The 18,798-nt window shown below is 40.3% G+C and overlaps 1 long non-coding RNA gene across 2 annotated transcripts in view; it reads left to right on the forward strand.

Moving 5' to 3' along the window:
- LOC123344141 overlaps positions 1–18,798 on the forward strand; it is a 116,577-nt gene that overhangs the window by 86,924 nt on the left and 10,855 nt on the right. For both annotated transcript variants that reach the window (XR_006572463.1, XR_006572464.1), the window contains one exon: positions 13,791–13,844. This is a non-coding gene — a long non-coding RNA (uncharacterized LOC123344141). The remainder of the gene's footprint in view (positions 1–13,790; positions 13,845–18,798) is intronic.

An 18,798-nucleotide genomic window follows, 5' to 3' on the forward strand; every position in this document is an offset into this window, starting at 1 on the left:
GAAAATCACCTGTATCCCAAATGAAGCCCAAGAGTAATCAAAATGTGGAGTATCCAGGCCACTTGAGTTGTAGTGAGTAAGCACTGGATGAGACATTCTCTTTTTGCAATTCTTCTGTGAATCTAATGGAAGGATAGTAAAACCTATTGTAGTGTTTTTCTCAACCATAGTGTTTCTTTTGACTTGGATTAAGCTGTTTAGATCATTGTCCTTTAGTTTGGTTTGATAACAAGGTGGTGATGAGTGACTGTGCTATATATGCAGATATGCACTAATAAATTGGAGGAAGTTTAGCACATCTCTAATTAAAACCTCTTATTAATATTTCCTTACTTTATTATTAGCCATAAATTTCAAGCTATGGATCAGAACGCAAATATGTGGGTTTTATTATACTATCTTTTTGTGGAGTTTTGTCATTTTCAAAAGAAATTCAATGACAAATCCCTAGTAATTTCATTGATATCTCATCTTTGGTAATAGCTAATCAACCACTAAATGCAACTTTTACCTCAATGAGCTTGTAGGATGGTGTAATCTATCTTGGGATATCTTAAATTACTTTTCAAAACTGCACAGAAATGGTGTTCTGTTTGATACACTATTAAAAGAGAATAATGGAATTTCATTTGATATAGAGCCTTTCATACTCAAGACATCCCCAAATGCTTTACAGAAATGAATTAGACACTTCTTGTTCAGTGATGGTGTGTAGGCAAATGCAGCAGTCATTATGCGTTATTTGCTCAGCAATAGCCTACATACAGCCTTAGAAAGTAGAGCCTAATTTAGTCAAAATCCTCTCTGGCTAGGATGTTGGAGTTACTTTTTTTCAAAAAAAGTACCACCGGATCTTTCATTTCCACCTGGGCCCATACCAGACAAAGAAGAAAAGACCATGTTTAACATCTCATCCGTAGTACCTCAAATAATGCAGCACACACTAGTACTGTGCTGTATAAGCACTTTTCCCTTCATTCACATTGGTCCATGAGATTCACATTTGAAAACCTTACTTTTTCCTGGTCACAAAAATCAACCTCTCACTTTGGGCAAGTTTTTCAGCCCCTATTAGAGCTATGGTACATAGCATGGAGAATAGTATGTGAAATCTATTGTAGAAAAAAAGGAATTGATTAGCTGCATAATGTAAGCATTAATGTCTTAGGAGCATTTGAATAATCTTTCCATACACTGTGGTGGTGTGGGATAGGTTTGGGGGTAGGAATGCTTTCTAAGAGCAGGAATAGCAGGTAAGTGTGTTGTTCCTAGTTCTGCTTAGTATGTAAGACTGTTCATTAGTCTCCCTGAATAAGAATAAATGAAAGGTATTTTCTCCTGTTCAAAATATTCTAAGATGTGTATTTATGAGCAGGAGAGAGTTCAGTGTACTTATATTCATGAGAGAGAAAGTCATGTTTGGCATTTTAAGTAAGGACTGAGCTACAGTAAATCACAATTTATCATTTTTGATCAAATAACCTTAAGATTTTCTCATATCTTTGAATTAAAAAAAATCCACTGCAGAGAACACGAATCTGAAAAATATTTTTAAGAAGCTACCTTTGGCAGTGAGTCTCAGCACTGCTGATTTCAAAAATCTACTTAATTTATTGTGCTAATGCTGCCAAGATACGCAGGTTATTTTATGAACATTTCTCTTTTACCCTTTTATGCAGTTAAATACTTGCAGCTTCTGCTGTCAGGTGTAGAAGAGCTATTTAAATAGCATTTGAAGGCACTGGTAAGGAAATAATGGGAACACTTGCAGTTTGTAGAATAATGATGAAATATTGAGGGGGGGTGGAAGCAAAAGTAAAGGGTAAAAAAGTGGTGATATTGTCATTTAATTAAAGGCAGATTTAGCTTCTTAGTATCTTTGCTATGAAAGACAATACATATCTTATTTTTATCTGTCATTACAAAAGTCCTACAGCACACCTGGAGGTTTAACTTGAAGCCCTCAAGCCCTTGTAAAATATCTCTACCAACACCGTTGTGCTAGTTTAAAAACACAGAGCACTTATTTATTTTGCTTAGCCAATGTGGCATGTATATGTACTTCTGTCCCTTGAGAAGTTAGATTTTTTTGGTTTAGATCCACTTTAGATTCCTAAGTCCAAATTTTACCCTGTTGGCACCTAAGTTTCTGTCGATAAAGTCCCCATAGAACCTAAACTTCTCTCAGCATGTGCACAGCTGCTTAAATTCATGTCCAGTGCCTAGCTCATACCTAAACTCCAACAGGACGAAGGTTTCTAACCATTAGAGGAGTGAAGTTCTGGAACAGCCTTCCAAGGGGAGTAGTGGGGGCAAAAGACATATCTGGCTTCAAGACTAAGCTTGATAAGTTTATGGAGGGGATGGTATGATGGGATAGCCTAATTTTGGCAATTAATTCATCTTTGATTATTAGCAGGTAAATATGCCCAATGGTCTGTGATGGGATGTTAGATGGGGTGGGATCTTAGTTACTACAGAGAATTTTCCTGGGTGCTGGCTGGTGAGTCTTGCCTACATGCTCAGGGTTTAACTGATCACCATATTTGGGGTCAGGAAGGAATTTTCCTCCAGGGAAGATTGGCAGAGACCGTGGAGGTTTTTTGCTTTCCTCTGCAGCGTGGGGCACGGGTCACTTGCTGGAGGATTCTCTGCCGCTTGAGGTCTTTAAACCACGATTTGAGGACTTCAATAACTCAGACATAGGTTAGGGGTTTGTTACAGGAGTGGGTGGGTGAGATTCTGTGGCCTGCGTTGTGCAGGAGGTCAGACTTGATGATCATAATGGTCCCTTCTGACCTTAAAGTCTGAGTCTATGGGTACGTCTTTGCTACCCGCCGTATCGGCGGGTAGCAATCGATTGCTCGGGGATCGATATATCGCGTCTCATCTAGACGCGATATATCGATCCCCGAACGCACTCCTGTCGACTCTGTAACTCCACCAACCCGAACGGCGGTAGCGGAGTCGACATGGAGAGCTGCGGACATCGATCCCGCGCCGTGAGGACGGTAGGTAATTCGATATAAAATACTTCGACTTCAGCTACGTTATTCACGTAGCTGAAGTTGTGTATCTTATATCGATTTTCCCCCGTGGTGTAGACCTGCCCTATGAGGATTCACCAGCTAGGCATTTCCCTGCCTATCTTGCCAGTGGGGTCTGAGCTGGTTGGCATGCTCTGAGGCCACTTATATATTTGTTGGGCTAGACAGAAAGTAAGAATGACTTGGTAGCCTAGTGGTTAGAGCACTCTCCTGGGATGTGGGTTAGTCAGAATCATGCCCTTCCTCCAATGAATATTTAAATATTTAATGCAAAGTGGAGCTTCAAGAGGAGAGACTGAGTAAGACCTACCCCGAGTACCCCATAGCTCCATGGTTAGGCCACACAACTGACAGGCAGGAACCCCAGGTTCAAGTCTCTGCTTGTCTCGGCTGGAATCCCATGTGAGTGCTCTAACCAGCAGGGAATCAGGAGGGTTCCTCCTCCTCCTCCTTCATATGTGAGAAAGGACTGGCTGGGCTTAGGTGCCTAACTCCAGGCACAATGTTCATGGCTGCTGTGAATCCCAGATGAAGATCAGTGCCGCCCTCCAGCCTCAATTTAGGAACCTAAGTCATTTTGAGAGGTGGAAGAGTAGGCCCAACCCCCTCCTTAGCATTTCCTATTGGGTAGTTTAAGTGGCTCCATGCTCAGCATGCTGGCGCCTGTAGATCCTATTCTTTAGGTGCATAACTCTCTCGGTGCATTGTATAGGGAGCCTGGGCAACTAATTCAGGGCTGTGGATCCCACTGGAGTGAGGCTCAGCGTTGCTATGCCTAAGTCAGCATTGTGGATCTAGCCCTTTTGAGGACCAGGAGGAATTCCACATAACTAGAAGTTACCAATCGATACCAAGTCCCTAGTGTGGAATCCGTGAAAGAAATCTTTTGAGGTCATTCCCTTGGAGCAGCTAGGAGAAATGTAAGGGACACACCCATGGATGGCAGCTCGGCCCACTCTGTAAGAAAATCAAGCTCACCCACAGAAATCTCCAGCCACCCAAGGAAGACAGATGCTCCTAGTAGGGTGTTCAATACTCAGAATAATAAAGAAATTCTGCAAAGGACAGGCAGACAGCAGGATGGACAGTGTGCTGTCTTCCTGAAGCCGAGACATGAGACATCACTCTAAGACTGGAAAGGCTTCTGAAGTTGACAGGCAAGGCTCCATTGCTGATGATTCATATTGGCACTAATGACACTGTTGCAGGATATCTCACAGATAATAGATGATTCAGGGAACTCAGAAGGGTGCTGAAAAAGAAGAATGTCCAAGTGATGATCTTTGAGATCCTTCCTGTCCCATGAGGAAAGGAAGATAAAAGGCGCAGAAGGTTCTGGAAGTGAAGTGCTGACTAGGTAAGTGTTTCAGGGTGGAGGGTTTAGGGTTTTGTGGAATATTGGTCCACCTTCTGTGAGGAGAGGAGGCTGTATAGTTTGGATGGCCTCCACCTCAATAGATAGGGAACCAATCACCGTGGTACAGGCTGGCTAGAGTAGTCAAGAGGGTGTTAAAATAATAACAAAAAGGGAAGATAAAAATAGGGAAGAAATGAACACTCATTTAGCACAAATACTAGAGGTATCATGCTGCCAGTACTAAATATTATACATGACAATTTCCTAACTCAATAAGTGTTACAGAATTCCCCCACATTAGATGCATTAGACCTCATCTTCACCAATAAAGAGGAACTGATCACAGAACTAAAAGTTAATAGTAGCTTAGATACAAGTGATTGTGACTTTATTTGTTTGCACATTGTAAATATTATAAAGTGTAGACCAATAATATATATACCTGGCACTTTAAAGGGGCCAATTGCACAAAGATGAAAACAATTATGAGCCAGATCAGCTCGGAAGAAGAATTTAATCAGAAAAAATAGGAATGATAATTGGGAGTTTTTGAAGATCACTGTACTAGATGCCCCAAAAGCCACAATCTCACAGCTGAGGAAGAAAGCCATATTGATTCCTTTTTTAAAAAAAGGACTTGGTTTGGGGGGAAGTGAAGGCAGTTATTGTAAATAAAACAAATGGAAGAAAGGGGAAGTTGTCAATAATAAATATAAATCAGAAGCTAGGAATTGTGGAAAATTGAAAAGGAAAGCAAAGGGACACAAGGAGACATCTATGGCCAGCTGAGTTAAGGACAATAAGAGTGACAATAAGTATATTGGGAACAAAAAGAATCCTCACAATGGTATTTGTCCATTAATAGAAGGAACTAGGAGAATTACCAGTAATATTTCAGACTGGAAATAAGGCATATATTTTTAACAGTGAGAGTAATTAATCATTGGAACACTTTGCCAAGGTTCATGGTACATTCTCCATCACTGACCATTTTAAATAAAGATCAGATGTTTTTTCTAAAAGATGTGCTCTAGGAAATATTTTTGGGAAGTTCTGTGGCCTGTGTTAGGCAGGAGGTCAGACTAGATGATCACAATGGTCCCTTCTGGCCTGGGAATCTATGAATCTAGAAAAAGGTAGTAATGAAAGTGTGACGCTACACCCCATATTCTTTGTAGAGATATGCTTATGATATAAATATGGCATAATAAAGATATGGTTTATGCAAGATGGGTCATGTGAGGTATCATTGGAAAGGTTATGATTTACTGAATGTGATTATCCAATTTGTATACATGTATCATTTCTGTATCTGAAGTTAGGAATATTGACTATGTAACAATTACAACTGTGTTTTTTACCTGAGTAACGCCCATCAGACAGTAGGCAATCAACCTGGAATGGGCCATTAGGGAGAACAATAAGACTTTGAAGATACTAATTTCCCTCCGTCCTGAGAACTTTCCTGGGATGCTGCATTGACGCTACAAGTCAGGTGATCATGTCACCTGGTACTGGATACCATCTTGGATTTCTAGTGTTTTTCCATTAAGAAGAGGGGGGTGTCAAACTGGGAAACAAAGGATTCTCACCATATGCAAATCCTGTTTAAGGCTGGGGAGTGAGTTAATCTTGGCTCTTCGCCACTGCCTCCCCACCCAAGAAGGAAGACTGCTAAAAACACCTGAAGAAACAAAGAAATTAAGCTGGGGAAGGGGGCAGATGCTGAGTCCAGGCAAGAAAGGTCTGGCCTGTGAAAGGAATAACTAGAAATTTAATCTGCAAGCAGTGCAGTTTACCTTCAAGAAACTCTGCAACCTGCATAAAACAACATTTAGGATGAGAATTTGCTACTATTAACCAGTTAATTTAATGTATTACGTTTAGGTTGTGTATTTTGTTTTATTTGCTCAGTAATCTGCTTTGATCTGTTTGCTATTCCTTATAATCACTTAAAATTTACCTTTTGAAGTTAATAAACTTGTTTTTTGTTTGTTCTGCAACCAGTTTGTGTAATTCATAACTGAGGCCAAAACGCTGTGCATATCTTTCTCCACACTGAGGGATGGAGAAAACTTCATGAGCTTATGTAGTATAGATCTCTGTACAGTGCAAGACAATATAATTTGGGGGTTGCACCCCAAAGGAGGTGTGCACCTGAGTGCGGGGCAATTGCCTAGCTGAAAGCCTTCCCATGCAGCGCTGGGTGTGTCCCTATGTGTGTGTCCATGTGCGTGCACATGCTGCAGTACAGGATGAGCGAGCCCAGGCTGGTGGAATGGGTGGGCTCAGTGGAACCCCAGTACACCAGGTGGCACCCCGGAGTGGGGGATAAGCCATCACAGAGAGTCACTGCAATAGGGATTTAAGGTAGTTCGGCGCCAAGGTAAAGTAGCCTAATAATGAAGTCTACAGAGTTAGTGTTGCAGGAGAGCCCTATAAGGAAAGTGGAGTATAGTTATGTAGATACCATTTTGTAAATGATATCGTACAATGTACACTTCAGATGAAGCGGCTAAAGCTGTGAATCCTTCAGTAAAGCTGTGTGACGATTTTAACTCAACAATTTTTGGGTTTCAGAATTAGCTGTGAATTTGGAACGCTCTGAGATTTGCATGTAAACCTCTAAGAGACTTCACCAGGCCCATTCCCTTTCCCTGTATTTCTACAGGTCCATGGGAGTTCTAGAAAAAGTTCTAGTCTGGGCAATTACATTCTGGAAAGCCAAATTCCACCTCTGGTTTAGAATAGGGTAAGGTATTTCTCACTTTCTCTCCTAAACTGCTGTTATAGATGCCACTGAAGATAGAGGTATAATACAAAGGGACCCACTGACATTAGAAACAGGGCAGAAAGTAACAAAATGAACTCCCATATAGAAAACTGTGAGCTAATTTATCTGGGAGGGAAGTAAACTGAAGCACACACATTCTATGGGAAGGAGAACCTGGAAAGCTATAATACTGGAAGAAACCTCAGGGTGATACTAAGGCACCAAATTAGATGAGAGTTTGAAAGGCGATATGGCAGCAAAAAAAAGGTTAAAGTAATTATGGGCTGTCAGTGCCGAAATATCAGAATATGCAGCAGGGATATAATGTTCTCCCTTTAAGATGACTCTGCCACAATTGCACTTGCAATATTTCGTTCAATTTTGAGGCATCAGATTTCCAGAAAGAGATTGAAAAATTGAGGCACGTTCACAGCATAGCAACAAGAACAAGTAGGGGATTGGAGGGATTGAATTGAGAAGATTGGAAAAGCTAAATATGCATAGCTTCCCTGACTCTTGATCAAGGGAGAATACAGTAACAGTCTATAGGTACTTGAATGTTGTAAGCACCAGGGTGGGAGAGGAATTGTTCAGTATTTGTCGTACCTAGGATACTACGAGGGGAAAATTAAGACAGGAAAACTTGGTGTTGAAAATCAGGAAGACCTTCCTGACAATAAGATGAATTAGACTGTGGAATAGCATGTGAAGAAAAGTGGTGGGTGCCCTATTGTTTGCAATTTTGAAAGTTAGTTTGGACAAAACACTAGAAATAGTGTCTCAGGGAATAAACCTGTATCTCAGGGAACATTCTTCAGACAATGAGCTAATAAACCTTTTCCATCTATATTTTAATAGAATACCAGGGTTGGAAGGGACCTCAAGAGGTCATCTACCCCTTGCTCAAAGCAGGACTACTCCCTGGACAGATTTTTGCCCCAGATCCCTAAATGGTCCCCTCAAGGATTGAGCTCACAACCCTGGGTTTAGCAGGCCAATGCTCAAACCACTGTTCTGATATGTTGCTGTGTGCTATTAGGGCATAATCCAAAACTCATTATAGTCAGTGTTCTCACTGACTTCAAAGGGCTTTGGATCAAGCCACTAAAACTTTCATCCTGTGCTGAGGTAACTATATTTCTATGGTGATCCCCATAAATACTCTGTATAAAGACTGAAGTGCTTGGGGATGACAGATGCTATATAATGTAAAATTCTCATTAATTTAAAAAATAAATAAGACCAAGACCTACACTATTATAAAATGGGTCTTGTAAATCCTTACCCTAATTTTAATTGATGGTGATCCAAATTTTTGTTTTATCATGAAGTCATCTGTATAGAGGGAATTCCCAAACTGATTGATAGTTCTATTGTATGGTCACACAATTAGTTTAGCCAATCACAATCCAGGATTTTTATATCCCTTCTGTAATATACATCTAAACTATATTCACAGACTGGGAATTTGAAATGGAAAATTAAGATAAGCACATTTGAACTAATCTGGAAAACATCTTGTTAATTATCTAAGAGAATAAGGGCCTAATAAAAATATGTTTTGTTAATCACTCGTGTAGCCGAATTAACCGATCAAGCATTCCAGATCCCAAACCATTTCATACCCAGAGCTGACAGTTAATAGTGACAATCTGACAGGGCCTAAATGATGAGCATGTTACAAAAGGAACCAACCTTCCCTTTTGTCCTCTGATTATATGTATTTAAGTATAACTACTTTATTTAATGGGAAATGGTAATCTCCCTTGTTCTGCGTTTTTCAGTTTTAGCCTTGTAATGCCAATGTAGCTCAGATAATCACAGAATTTAGCAGCCATGTGTTTTTTTTAAGCATTACAAACATGTTATTTTAAAAATGGATGTATGTGAAAACAAATAAGACACACAATTTGTGACAGGCAGCATGGAAACTGTGACAATGAAAATATTTCTCTAAATACTGTTTACTGTCAGAGCCAAAATTTAAATTCCAGTTATTGATTTTGGTCCTTGGGCCTGATTTATCACTGTATCACTCCAGTTTTACCCAGTTGTGTATCAGTGGAGTTACACCAGTGTCAAACTAGAGTAATGCTGAGGTAAATCAGGCTGTTTGATTTTAAAAATCCAGATTTGGTTAAATTTGGCTTCCCTATGGAGTTAGCATACCTGCAGCATTGCTGCATCCACTGAGGTACAAAACAGTTTGGTAAAAACATTTTCTTTCTTCAGTCCACATGCTCACAATAACATCCTTCTTAACAACAATTGCTGTTTCTTAATTGCTTTAGTGTCTCCATGCAGGAAAGAAAGAGACTTTTTTAATCAAACAAAAGTTGTATTTTGTTTATATTTATTGAAAACTAATACCCAAGCCTGACATTATCAACCTTCTAATAATGTCAGTGTGAAACAAGTCTGCTCAAAATTAAATAATCAATTTGCATTTTTATGTGCCACGGTATTCAGCTTTTCAGAGCTAAGGCATAAGCTGAAAGGAATAGCCAGAGTAGAGATTGGTGTAATTTGGGGAAGGAGGTAAAAAGGAGCCCAGTCAGTGCCACCTCTCTTGATCCAGTACTGTTGAGAGAAGACTCCTCCCACATTATTCTGGGAGGAACTAGGACTCAGGTGGTGCCTCCCCCCAATACATGGCCTTAGGGGAAAAACTGCAGAGAAGAACCAGTCAGAAGGAGCCAAAGCTAGGACTGTTTGACATGGAGAACTTTCTGTAATTTAAACTGGATGTTCTCTGCCCTGTGCTGATTGGCTGTTTGCTCCAAACTGCACCCCCACCTCTTCATCTCAGCTTCACTCCACACCCACCCTCTTCTCCCCTGCTCTGTTCCCTTCACCCTCCTTCTCTTCCCCCATCCTGTGTCAATCTTGTCTATTTAGATTTTAAGCTCTTTGGGACAGAGACTATCTACATCTGAGTCTGTACAGGGCCTAGCACAATGGTGAGTCCTTAGGCACAACCATAATAATCATGTTTAATAATATGTACAGAACATGCAGATGTAAAGCCCAAAGCTATGCAAAACATTTATTAGCAAACCCCCAAAGCAGGTGAATCTCAACTGGCTTTGGTTTTATTATCATGATATTGTAGCCAAGTTAACAAAGGTTTTTTGAGCCTGCTACTAAACCTGTGTTTAGTGTTGGAGAGGAATTTATGCTTTCAGATTAAAACTGGAGACAACTAGCATTCAGCTCCGCGGGCCGATGGTGTGCTGGCCGCCGCTTCCCGATGCCCCCATTGGCCTGTGACAGCGAACCACGGCCAGTGGGAGCCACGATTGGACAAACCTGCCGATGTGGCAGATAAACAAACTGGCCCGGCCCACCAGGGTGCTTACCCTGGCGAGCCGCGTGCCAGAGGTTGCCGACCCCTGATTTACGGTAAGGCAAAAGGCAGTTTTCTTTGGATTTTGGGTGTGTTGTTGGAACTGGAGTATAAAGAGAAACTGAATGGGGTGCAAACCACAACAAAAGATGTACATGATGCCCCTGCAAAGAACGTACCAAGTTTTGTGCTTCCCTGAGACAGTTCCCATGGCTATACTTCATAAACACAGCCAAGGCTGCTCCCAACATATTGTGGAGCCTTCCAGATTTATCATGTTGATGTTTCAAACTTTAGTCTTTCCTGAAATAATACACTAGGTGCCAGAAATAAAAGGTCAGTTAATAAAGCCATCCATTTCTGTCTCTTCTAATCTAATTAAGTGTTAACGGTAATAAAATGTTAATAGTTATTGGCTCATAAAGGGGAAAAAATTACATGCTACAGTGAAACTGAGATATTTAGTATTTTATTGCCTATCAGACTTCCGCTACAAAGGCACCAGTAATTGAGTTTCCTAAGCTGCTCCATGTCCTTCAACATCTCTTCAGTCCTTAGGGACTTCTTAGCTACAGGTTTCCCTATTCCCTCCAGTGTGGCTCTCCCTTGTGGGCTCTGTGACATCCCTAGGTTAGACTGCTTTTCTTTGTCTATTTGCAGGGCAATCCTACTTATCTCCCCATACCAAGATTTCTCTTCTTCCTCCACCTCCTTATTCCTAATATTGACTTTTTTTTTTTGAGCTTTCAAACATAAGGGATTTTTCTTGCGGGCTACATAGGGAATAATACACTTTGCCTTGGATGTGGGAGCCCTGAGTCCAATTCCTCCTTCTGCCAGAGGGGCAGAAAGGAGTCCCCTGTTCAAATCCTACCTCTTAGGAGAGTACCCTAACCATTGAGTCATGGGATATCCTGAGGTGTGGCTCCCTCAATGTCTTCTGTTTCACTTTGGCTAAATACTTTGGCCTAGAGAGTGAGTGTGAGAATTACTTTGTAGTCTGGTGGGTAGAGCATTCACTTGCAAGGTAGGCGGTCCAGCCCCCTGCTCTCATGACTAATTTAATTTATCCAATGTGGAACAGCTTCAATAGGTGAGAGACCCATACCAGAATAGCCCTGTTGTTAGGGAGGTAGGAGACCCCTGTTCAAATCCTGTCTCTCCATCAGGGAGAGGGGGAATGTGATCCCAGGTCTCCCATATCTAGGGTGACCAGATGTCCTGATTTTATAGGGACAGTCCTGATATTTGGGTCTTTGTCTTATATAGGTGCCTATTACTCTCCAACTGCTGTCTCGATTTTTCAGACTTGCTGTCTGATCACCCTACCCATATCCCAGTTGAGTGCTCTAGTCACTGGGCTGAAAGTTATAAGAGAGTCAGTTTCTCCTTATGGCAGGATTTTGAATAGGCCCCGATCTGGTAGGTGTGCTCTGAGATTAGGTGAAATAAACTGGGGAATGTCTCTCTTCACTTGGTTTGAAGATTGCTGTGGGGCCTAGGTGCTGAGATAAGCATATAGGCACTTAGAGTGAGGGATTGTGCATGTGCCCAGGGGCAAAAATGTAGGTGCCTAGGGAACTTTTACAGCAAAAATTTAGGAGCTGAATTAGGTATTTACAGGATTAGACAGCAGCTGAGTGGGAGGCTAGTGGATCTCAGTGGTACCTAAATCCTGGATTTAGGCACCTCAATCCTTTTGTAGATGTGGGCCAAGATGTTTGGGTTTGTCTGTCTGTCTCTCTCTTTTTTGATCAAACAGCATTTCCTGTATTTAAATTGAGTTTTAAGTTATATTATTACCAACATTTAAGAATATATTATTTTAGCTTGCTTTTGAAATAATCACCAAGAACAATTTGCGGCCATAAAGAGCATTTGACTACAGTTGGCTATTTCCTTTTGTAAGACTTGTTTCTCAGGCTGTGTATTGTCTGTTCTCCTGATTTTTTTCCCCTCCCCCAGACAAGATTCTAGAGTAAGTCTAATATTTGTTCAATTATGGTCAGACCTAGCCAATCGCATGTTACATAGGATAAGCAAATGACAGTTCTGGTGCTGTCGTATTAACATAAGAATTCTAGCATTGTGCTGAACTGAGGAGATATAGTACCACACTGCATTTTTCAGCTTAGTTTGACTTGCTTGCCACATAACAGCACTTCAGATAACTTAGTGCTAACTCTTGCCTGTTTTATAGAAAGGGAGAGAAAGATTTAGGCTAAACATGTTTCGTTTTTATCTATTTTTTTCTTTTCTTTAAACCTTTGAGGTGACGTTCCAGCTTTTCTAATGTCTGGATTTTTGTAATTCATTCTGCAGCATTACTTGCCAGGAAGGCAAAATGAATCTGCTGCAGGCATTCTTGCCTGCACAGTCAGCCAGCTGTTTCTGCCTTGCGGGACAGAATGATGTGGAACTTCATGAATGATTTTTTCCTTTTTCAAGAGCAGATTTATCTGTGGAAGTCTGGAAAACGTTACTCAGTGCAAAAGTGAGGCCCCAATCCTGCAATTAGCTGCACACAGTCATGCCCTTCTACTTGCATGGAGCTATGCTGAATACCTTGGGACTCCATGTGGGCTCAGGGATCTACCTGAACAGCCCTCAATTCATGCTCAGAGTGTAGGGTCTAATCTGCCAAGGAGCTCTGCCTTAGTAGTTGAAAAGGCCAAGATCCAAACTAGGAGATTCATCCTTCATTTATTGGATTGAAATATCTATTTTTCTGTTAGTTATCTGAAAGCAACCCTGATAGTAATGTGGCTTCTCTTATCAGGATGTTTTTCATTTTGGTAAATTAAATGATTGCTTTCTAATTACTAATTATATATGAGTTGTTAAGTCATTGCCACAGAGGTTTCATACAAAACACTTAAAAGGGACATGATACAATAATAATAATAATTGGAAAATCTAAATTAGAAAATAAGTCTTCTAACAATTGCGTAAAGAAAAACCTATTAATTTTTGTGTTTTAGGACAATAGGTAATTGTTACTGTAACTGAGCAGATAAGTTTATTGCATATCACAAGAGTGGTGGAAAGCAGATGGAGTGTACCAGGGAATCTAGTCTTTTTCCTGAGCAGTGTACAGTAAATTAAGAACTGTGTTCAGATTATACTTTCTAATGTCTTAGCCTTACATTTGCCAACACTGAACTTCACTTTAGCTTGTGCCTATTCATTTAGCTTTGTTAGGCCCCTTTGAAATTCACTCATCTTCTCAAGTCTTGGCTAACACAAATAATTTTGTGTCATCTGCAGGTTTTGCCATCTCATTGGTCAGCTCTCTTTCCAAATCTTGAGTAAATAACACTGGTAAGTGTAGAACCATGGGGAACTCACTGTAAGCCTTTTGTCATAAAATAAATTAATACAGTGATTTGAATAAGTTTGCCATTAATGAAAAATTACCATTTATTCCCGATTTTTGTTTTGTCCTATTCTAATACTTTACCTTTTACTACATGACTGCTTAGTTTCTTAACAACCTCTTGTGAAGGACCTTGACAAATATTTTTAACAGTCCAAATAAACCATATCAGCTCATTATTTTATTCACAAATTGTTCTTGTAGATAAAAGAAGCACAATTTCCCCTTACATTCTCTAGATACTTGAAAACAGAATTATAAAAGCATCATTTCAACCAGTTTTTCTGGTATTGAAGTAACACTGATCTGTAATTCCCAGGATCAATACTTAACCCTTTTTTTTTTTTTTTAAAGATAGGTACAACATTTGCTACCTCTAGTCCACGGCCTAACTTCCTCATTTGTTATGAAATCCTTTCTGAAGTTTAGTGTATCTAGGCTAGTTATTCCCAGGATTCCTCCCAGAGGATGTTGAACTTAATTATTTTGTGATCTCTATTATTTAGTGACACAACTATAGTTACTTCTTGAGATGTGACTCTTAGTTACACTGAAGTTATTGGTAAGTCTCCCAAAGGTGCTGGGTATTTACAGCTTCTATTAAAGTTATGGGTGCTCAGTACCTCTGAAAATCAGGCCATAAAAGTTTCAATAGGCTTACAGCCGCCATTCTTGTGTTTTGTCAGAATAGTGGAATCCCTTCAAGGATAGAGACCTACATGGCAAATCACATCCGTAAATAGCAATAAATGTGGGTATGTGTAATTATCACCACAGAAGGCATTGTGGTCTCCATGCTCATTTAGTCATATGTCACTCTTCTTGAGACTGCCAACAAGGGTACCAATTAGTGGCAATCTAATGGCTTTTCTAATGTGGACACCTGCCCATTAGGAGCTACCAACTCCTTAAATATACAGTAAGCTGTCAGATGGTAATTACATTTTGTTCAGTTCTGCGTTGGTCTCCAAAGGAGAAGTCTTTCTGTCTCAGTATCAGTCCTTTGAGACATCTAGTACCTTGGAAATGTTTTTAGTTCCTTGCTTAGCTGCTGTTTTTTATATTTATGGGCTTTATTTAACTTTATTCCCAAAATGGTGGAGACTTCCAAAATCACTTGTTGTGCATAAAGAGAAAGGCACTATTAAAATATTATTAAATTGGTTCTCAAAATCAGTTTGGTGTTCTAGAATACAAATTAGTAGTAGTTAGAAAGTAGTGGATTTATCATGTCAAAGCACTGCCTCCATAAAAATGTACTACCTGCTATCCAACCTATACACTTTTTTTTTTATTATTCTTTTTTAAAAAATGACACCCAAATACTCCTTACTCCTGGGCTAATCTTCAGCAGAATTTTTACTATTTTAAATTATTTGTTCAGCACAGACAATGTGCTTAGCACTGTATAAGACATTCCCTGGATGATACAGATAGTGGAATATATCTTCAGTGCATGTGGAAAATCACAATGGTAATTTGAGCCAAGTTAGATAATGAGCTCTATCGTTACAATCTAGAATAATAATAATGATACTGGGAGTTCTATTTCTGGATAGATGTATAGCCAAAATATAGGAACATGCTTGTTTTCTCTATACATTGTTAATACGTAAAATTCACTGTAACTTAAAGCTGATTTTCATTATATCTTCCATATATGTCGATCTAATTTTGACCTAAGGAATATATTCTATTTGAATTATAAAGCCTTTATTCCATTATATTTTTTCTCTCTCTCTCACATATATGTATTCTTTTTGGATCCAATCTTGAAGTCCTCAATTCAGGACCTGATTCTACCAAATTTATTCAGATAAAGTGGTACCTTACTCTTGAGAGTAAGAGTAATCAGAATTTGTCCCTCTGTGATTAATCCCATTGAAATCAGATACTAGTCAATCTGAGTAAAGGGGACGGTTTTGGGCCCTCAGAAGTTAACCTCAGGTTCTCTGGCCCAATATATTTCCATTGCCTTAATACTAGAATACGAAAGTCCTGAATAGAATATTTTTTCAAATACTCTAAGGAGGAGATGACATTCAGGTTCAAATAAATACCATTGATATTTGGGTTAAACGTTTTTTCCCAGTCAAAACAATGGTAGTTGAATGGATGAATCATGGGCCTGGTCTGGCAAGGCTCAGTTAATGAACTTAAAATGGTGACATCTCCTTCACACTTTAACAGAAACTGCTTTAGAAAAGGTATTTGTAACTTAAAAAATTGACTGAATTCTTGTTTGCAGCCAGTTGACGTGTGACAGAGTGCAGGGAGTGAACAGATCAGCTTGCCCTCTGATCACTTAAAGGCCAATTAGTTCCCCAGAGAAAGTTGACTGAGATAATTACAGAAGCAGGCTGGCGGGCTGAGTGGATAAAATGCCAACTAGCCCATCAGCCCAACTCTGATAAAGACACAAAGGACGAAAGCCCCGGGGTAAGTGGGGGAAGGGGAAGAGGGCCAACACCAGGACCAGCTGAGCCCAATCACACAGGCCTCAGGGAAGAGAGACCTCTGTTCCCTCAGGTCCTGATGGGATGGCCAAAAGCACAGAGAATATTGTAAATAGATTTGTTGCACAGGGACTGTAGTGGTATTGGTGGAGGGAACTCAAAATAAAAGGCACTTTGAATGCACAACTAATGGAGTCTGTGCAGTTTCTGCAGGGCAAGAAGACAGGAGCAAAGGCACACCCCATTACATAATATTAATGTCTTAACTGTTATGCCAAAATTGGATAAGGCTTGTATGCTCCAGATATTATAAATGACAGTGTTATGATCAACACTTAGTACATAAAGGGATTTTAAGAAATTCTCATTGAGAATTCATACCAACAAAGGGTCAAAGCCATCCCTGGTGTGACCTCAGCGAAGGTGTAACTTCTTTATAAGGCATCTCATTTGATGTTCAGACCAACAAAGGCACAATTTTATCCCTAGAGTAACTCTGACTTTGGATGCACTTACACCAGATACTAATTTGGCCCAAGTAATTAATCTAACCGTGTAAGAGAAAACAGCATCACCACTGCTGTGTTTTGGGGTTTTTTTGTGTGAAAGGGCTGACCTGGCTTAACCGCAGTGACTCACGAGTGGAGATACGCATAACTGTTCTTGAGGGATGGAGCTTAGGTGCCACCCTTCTCCTTGGCATTTCTTATTGGCTAGTTTAGACAGCTCCCCACTGAGTATGCTGGCTATAGTGAATATCTTTCTTAGGCTCACTTTCCCTAACTTTCCCCATGCGTTGGATAGAGAGCCTGCTTTCCTAACTCAGGAATGAGGATTCCATTGGGCAGCAGGGTGCCTAAAATTAGGCATTACAATACTGAGCCTAAGGCCTGGTCTACACTGGGGGGGAGGAGGAATCGATCTAAGATATGCAACATCAGCTATGAGACTAGCGTAGCTGAAGTCAACATATCTTAGATCGAATTAAAACTACTTACTTCGCATCCTCGCAGTGCTGGATCGACGGCCGCAGCTCCCCCGTTGACTTTGCTTCTGCCTCTCGCACTGCTGGAGTTCAGCAGTTGATGAGAGAGCAATCGGAGATAGATTTATCGCGTCTACACTACACGTGATAAATTGATCCCCAATAGATCGATCGCTACCCGCCGATCTGGTGGGTAGTGTAGATGTAGCCTAAGAGCCTAAGTCCTACTGACTTTTAGTGAGAGTTGGTGCCTAGATGGCTATGTCACTTTTGGAAATGGGACTTAGGCTCCTCAGTCAATTAAGCTTTCCAGTGCTGAGCAGAACATTGCCTAAATACCTTATACAAATCAGGGCCTAAGTGACTTAGGGGCTTAGGTTCCATTTTCAAAAGTGACTTAGGCACTTGGGCTTCTGGGGCCTGATTTACAAAGTTATTTAGGTGCGTAAAGATGCATATAGGGACTTCTGAAAATCCCACTAGGCACCTAAGTGAGTTAGGTGCCTAGTTCCTATTGATTTTCAATGGGAATTCATGGGATTTAGGTAGCTAAGTCGCTTGAAAATGGAATTTAGGCTCCAAAGCCACTTGGGGTATAATTTTCAAAAGCACCTATGTACTTTAAGACTAGATCCTATAGTGTCTTCTCTAGTCTCTCCTGCTGAAATTAGTATGATGTTTGCATGTGGAAAGGCTGCACTATGTGGAAAAAAAATGAGAAGGGAAATGAGCAGTGTGTAACCATGCAAAAAACCCTTTTCATTGTAGCCTTAGGGAGGTTCATAACTTTTTCAATAAAAGAAACGTTCTAAAGATAAAGACAGGAAGATAATACCAGATGTACAGTTGATAAGGGGCGTGCCTTCACACATGTACGAGCAATAATGAAGATACAGCTAATTAAGAACCTGCTCCAGAGTCTATTGAAGTCCATAGAGAGGCTCCCCTGGAGTTCAACGGGCACTGGATCAGACTTTATGGGTGTGTCTACATTGCAATAAAAGCTGTGGCCCAGCCATGATTGGCCCGGGTCAGTTGAGTTGGGTTTGTAAGGGGTTGGGCTGCAGGGCTAGAAATTGTAGAACAGACATTTGGACTTGGGCTGGAGTCCAGGCTCTGAAACACTGGTGGGGTGGGGTGGGGAATTAACCATAGAGAACATATTGCCACTGGTAAGACTTTCCTTGGCCAGCTGGATCGGATGGGCTGGTGTGCTAGAATTGGAAGCCACTGATTCCATAAGAGAATGGTACCAATTTAGTCAATTCTTTCAACTTAAGGCCCATATAAGTTTTGGTAAAAAGAAATCTAAAGGTTGGAAATTCTTTAATTGCATTATGTTTCTCAATTTTTCCCTTCTACTACCTTGATCATCAATAGTATGACCACTTAATTACTAATGGATACAGAGTGTTCTAATAAATCTCAATAGGAGCACCCCTACAATAGCTGCCTTAT

This window comes from Mauremys mutica, chromosome 1, assembly GCF_020497125.1.
Source record: "Mauremys mutica isolate MM-2020 ecotype Southern chromosome 1, ASM2049712v1, whole genome shotgun sequence".
Classification (NCBI taxonomy): domain Eukaryota; kingdom Metazoa; phylum Chordata; order Testudines; family Geoemydidae; genus Mauremys; species Mauremys mutica.